The 5,483-nt window shown below is 47.1% G+C and overlaps 1 protein-coding gene across 5 annotated transcripts in view; it reads right to left on the bottom strand.

Moving 5' to 3' along the window:
- LOC122544710 (zinc finger and BTB domain-containing protein 7B-like) overlaps positions 1-5,483 on the bottom strand; it is a 92,786-nt gene that overhangs the window by 48,625 nt on the left and 38,678 nt on the right. The window contains exon 1 of one of the 5 annotated variants that reach the window (XM_043683999.1): positions 710-1,055. The exons of the other annotated variants lie outside the window; for them this stretch is intronic. The gene's annotated coding sequence lies outside the window, so the exon portion shown is untranslated. Of the gene's footprint in view, positions 1-709; positions 1,056-5,483 lie in introns of those variants that run through there. 5 annotated transcript variants of the gene reach the window in all.

Below are 5,483 nucleotides of genomic sequence, written 5' to 3'. Positions count from 1 at the left end.
GAGAGAGAGAGAGAGAGAGAGATACATACATGCATGCAGAGAAGTCAGACACAGATACATGGTACAGACACACACAGCAATTAAAGGCTCTACAAGTCAAGGTCTGAGAGATTAGAGGGACACATGTTTTAAAAACGAATTTGCTACCCGAGAGCAATTTTTATTTGTAATGTGATGCAGGTTCCTACTTCATATGGCCCAGACACAGCAGCTATAATCTAGAACAGTCAAAATGGCAATGACCCAAATTCCAATTGTTTTTTTTTTAAGGTTACAAAACCACCCAGTGAAGGGTCCAGAGCTCGGCCTTTCACAGTTTTATTAACGAACACTTTAGCGCTCAGTAGTTTGTCCTTGGCAATTATATTTGCAAAAGGAAGCAAATGGTCATGACTCCAAACCTGTCTCGGACACCGAACACACAAGCTGAATAGTTTTTTTTTTGCCTTTCAAACGCTACGACATTCATTTGCTCCGGCTCAGCTAGTACAAACCTGCCGACACTGCAGACAGGTTAACAGTACGACGCAGTGCCGCACACGCACACACACCTTCCAAAATGGCTCTGCAAATACACCCTTCAGCGCCTCGATCCAGGAGCTGGTATATAAAGTTCCCTCGCTGGCAGCACTGAACTCGCTGGCTCACCACTTCCCCATGTTTAAAACATGCAATTGCAGGGGCCGGAATTACTGGCACCTTTTCTTACCTTCCTCTTCAAAGCTTGAAGAATGGACTTCTTCAAATGCCAACAGATCTACCAAGGAATCTACTCGTATTTTCCTCCCTCTCTTTCGACTCTGTCCTGGCAGTTCTCTAAGTAATTTGACTAGACCAGTTCCCCACCTCTGAAAGTATGACTGCTACACCCACGCCTCAGGGTCGCGTCCATAAAGCTCAGAGAAGTGCTTTTAACCCTCTGCGGGCTCCCTACGGGTAACCAGGGCAGCATTTCTCCCACTGGCATAAAAAACCCAACATTAAAACGATATATTCCTTTCCTCTTTAATTCGGAAGAGTCGGGTTGCTATAGCAGGCAGTTGCGACTTACAACTCAGCTCCCCGCCTACTCAGTGACCTATTTATATCCAAACTTTTAATAGAGGTTTTGATACCAATAATGATGAGGAAGTCGTAGCTGAAATTGTGGACACAATAATTGCAGAAGTCGAAACTGATAGAGCACAGACTGAGCCGATTGTGGGTGGAGGGGAGTTGCAGGTTTGACAACATTCGCTGCAGGCAGTGACAAGTCAAGCTTTCGCTCTCAAGCCTTGGATTGTCAGGGTCCCAGGTAGAATGTATTGTTTATTAGATTTTCACCACCGCTCGTCCACTGACTTGGCTCTATGGTCTGTCCAATTTTCTCCAGTTCTTGCCATGCCAACTGCAAGCCCATCCACCAAAACCTGGCCCCCTTCCTTCAAGCTCACACAATCGCCAAAGTTAAAAATCACAACCACCTGATGAAGCAGCGTCGCTCCGAAAGCTAGTGCTTCCAAGTAAACCTGTTGGACTATAACCTGGTGTTGGGTGATTTTTAAACTTTGTCCACCCCAGTCCGACACCGGCGTCTCCAAACCATAACAATCGCCAAGCCCCACTCATCCAGTCCCCTCCCCAGCACGCACACATGCAATCTCTTCCTTATGTACCAAACATGGACTTTTGCCCTAGGACTGGATGGTGCAGGCACAACTACGTAATTTCAAGGTCACAGTGACAACCGTCATTGATTGTCACTTTTGGGGAAAGGAAATCGGCTGTCCATATTCGCTCTGGGCCCACATGTGACTCCAGGCACGCAACAATAACTCTGAATGCCCTCTGAATTGCCTCAAGTCGCTCAGCTCGAGAGCAACTAGTGACGGGCAACAAATGTCAGCCTCACCAGCAGTGCCACAACAGAATATTATTAAGCTGGAGAGGGTTCAGAAGAGATTTACCAGGATGTTGCCAGGAATGGAAGGTTTAAGTTACAAGGACAGGTTGAACAGGCTGGGACATTTTCCATTGGACTGGAGATGGTTGAGGGGGTGACCTTATAGAGGTTTATAAAATCATGAGGGGCATTGATAAGGGGAATGGCAATTGCCTTTCCCCTAGGATGGGGGATTTCAAGACTGGGGGCATATATTTAAAGTGAGAGGAGTAAGACTTTAAAAAGACATGAGGACAATTTTTTTGTTTTACACAGGGTGGCTTGAGTGTGGATTGAACTTCCAGAGGAAGTGGTGGATGTGGGTACAGTTAAATGTTCAAAAAGACATTCGGATAAGTACATGAATAAGAAATGTTTGGAGGGACATAGACCAAGTGCAGGCAGGTGGGACTAGTTTAATTTGGGACTGTGATCGACATGGACTGGTTGCACCAATGGATCTGTTTCCATGCTGTATCACTCCAGTAACGAAAAAAGCTGAGTCTAAATTTTATAAAGAAAAAAAATCCTTCCATACATTACATGGAACGACTTCAAATCAGATCCATTCTCCCTTTCCTTATTCTCTGCTTCATTCTTGCAATGGGATGTGAGGGAGTTATTGCTATCCCTGACTGATTGATGTCGACTCCTAATCTCCCTTTAAAATAGACCCGAGCAGGATACTCAGTTCAAAGGGCAACTAGGGACAGGTCCTTGCTAGCAACGCCCATGTCCCATGCAAGGACCGTTGACCCCTTCCCAATAGGGTCTCGAGTTTCCTGACAGACGGCGTGTCCAATCCATCGGTTGGGGAGCAGCTCAGGGTCCCTTATGTGTAAGCAGGAATCAGCAAAAGCACTGACTAGATTCAGGCAAGTGGAACTAATGGCAGAGGTGCCCAGGGACAGAAAGCTCTGACACAGCAGCAGGGTGAAGAGACAGTAAAAGGAAAATGGCAGAACGCTGCTAAAACTCTCCACACAAGGAGGAACTTGTATTTCTGTAGCATTGCCTACTGACTTGCCACCCCTCAACGACCATATTCTTATAGTGGGAATGATTGCAACATGATAATAATCAGAGGACTTGTTTCAGAGATGTTGCTTGTGAGATAAACATTGATACCAGGAAACCCAGGAGGCTCCTTACACTCCCACTCTTCTTCCGACAGCAGCTGTGGGATCTTGCTCAACAGCTTTAGAAAATAAATATCTCATCTGGAAGACAGCAACTTCAAAAGTGCAGCACCCTCTCACGCGCCGACCCTCCGACAGCGCTGCCCTCCCGACAGCGCCCGCCCTCCCTCGGCGCCGACCCTCCGACAGCGCCGGCCCTCCCTCGGCGCCGAACCTCCGACAGCGCCGCGCTCCCTCGCGCCGACCCTCCGACAGCGCCGCGCTCCCTCGGCGCCGACCCTCCGACAGCGCCGTGCCTCCCTCGGCGCCGCCCCTCCGACAGCACCGCGCTCCCTCGGCGCTGACCCTCCTAATATCAGCTTAAATTGGTGCTCAAATTTTGTAACTCTGATGCAGAGATGAGAGTGACCAGAGCCTGACTGGCAGCTGATCTCTGCCCTAACTTCCTACCTCCTAGACCCACTTCTACATAATTAAATAAAGTGCTTACACGGGCAATAATATCTAATTGGATATCTATCAAACAAGACAAGATGTAGGAGCAGAATTAGATCATTCGGCCCATCAAGTCTGCTCTGTCATTCAATGAGATCATAGCTGACGTGATCACCCTCAACTTAACTTCCCTGTTTTGTTGCGGTAATCTCGGATTCCTTTCCCGATTTCAAGTCTGTCAACCTCAGCCTTGAATATACTTAACAACCCAGCCTTGGAAAACCCTCTGCAGGTAGTGAGCCAACACATTCCTCACCCTGAGTGAAGAAATTCCTCATCTCTGTCTTACATTTGTGACCCTTATTCTGAGATTATGCCCTCCTCTCTCCCACCACGGGAAATAATCGCTCTGCATCTACCTTTTCAACTCCCTTAAGGATCCAACTTGTTTCAATAGCTTAACCGTTGAGTACAAGTGTTGAGACATCATTTGTGGTTGTACATGCTGGTGAGGCCATTTTTGGAATATTATGTACAGTTCTGATCTCCTATCGGAAGAATATTTTTAAACTGGAGAGGGTTCAGAAAAGACTTATCAGGATGTTGCCAGGAACGGAGGGTTTGAGTTATAAGGAGAGGCTGGATAGGGTGGGATATTTGTCATTGGAGCGTATGAGGTTGCAGGGTGACCTTACGGAGGTTTGTGAAATCATGAGGGGCACAGATCAATTGCAGAGCAAAGATCTTTTCCGGAGGATAGGGGATTTCAAGACTAGAGAGCATATTTATAAGGTGAGAGGAGAAAGATTTAAAAAGGGAGTTCAGGGGGCAACCTTTTCATGCAGAGGGTGGTGAGTGTATGGAATTAACTGCCAGAGGAAATGGTAAATTCAGGTACAGTTGCAACATTTAAAAGATGTTTGGACAGGTACGTGGATAGGAAAGATTTAGAGGGATATGGGCCAAGCAGGACTGGATTTACTTTGGGAAATTTGATCAGCATGAACAAGTTGGGGCCAAAGATCTGTTTCTGTTCTGTACGACTCAATGACTAAACCTTCTCTGGACTACCTCCAATGCTGGTATACCTTCCTCAGATAAGGGGACCGAAACTATTGCCAAACAGTCCCAGGAGAAGGCATTATAAAAGCGACTTGGCTTGATCTGAACTTTAAACCATTGCGAGGTCTACAGTACAAAAATAAACTTTAAATGTTGCAAGAGTGGCCCTTTGAGGATTTATTCTTTCCCAGATCCATTTCCTCTCCCGCTCTCTGAACTGATCAAGATCCTGATTTGTGCTTCTTGATTCACGGTGTAAGAGGAAGAGGCGGGGAGAGAATATTGGAGAAATAAAATACACAGCTGGAACCTCAATGTCACGTCCACTAATTAGTTTTGAGTCCCTATCCGGAGCTCCTGGGCCTCTGGGTCTGTTTCACCAACACAACGGAACAGAGCACAATCAAGCATCCGGACCCTGTCATCAGTGAACAGCAGCACATGCCAAGAAAGAAGAGACTACATAGAGTCATAGAGACGTACAGCACAGAAACAAACCCTTCGGTCCAACCCGTCCACGCCGAGCAGATATCCCAACCCACTCTAGTCCCACCTGCCAGCACCCGGCCCATATCCCTCCAAACCCTTCCTATTCATATACCTATTGAGATGCCTTTTAAATGCTGTCATTGCACCAGCCTCCACCACATCCTCTGGCAGTTCATTCCATACACGTACCACCCTCCGTGTGAAAAAGTTGCCCCTTAGGTCTCTTTCCTATCTTTCCTCTCTCACTCTAAACCTATGCCCCCACTAGTTCTGGACTCCCCCAACCCAGGAAAAGGACTTTGTCTATTTACCCTATCCATGCCCCTCATGATTTTATAAACCTCTAGAAGGTCACCCCTCAGCCTCCGACGCTCCAGGGAAAACAGCCCCAGCCTGTTCAGCCTCTCCCTGTAGCTCAAACCCTCCAATCCTGGCAA

This window comes from Chiloscyllium plagiosum, chromosome 51 (assembly GCF_004010195.1).
Source record: "Chiloscyllium plagiosum isolate BGI_BamShark_2017 chromosome 51, ASM401019v2, whole genome shotgun sequence".
NCBI lineage: Eukaryota > Metazoa > Chordata > Chondrichthyes > Orectolobiformes > Hemiscylliidae > Chiloscyllium > Chiloscyllium plagiosum.
The sequence above is the reverse complement of the archived record's forward strand: the minus strand, read 5'-3'. Positions and strand labels throughout refer to the sequence as shown.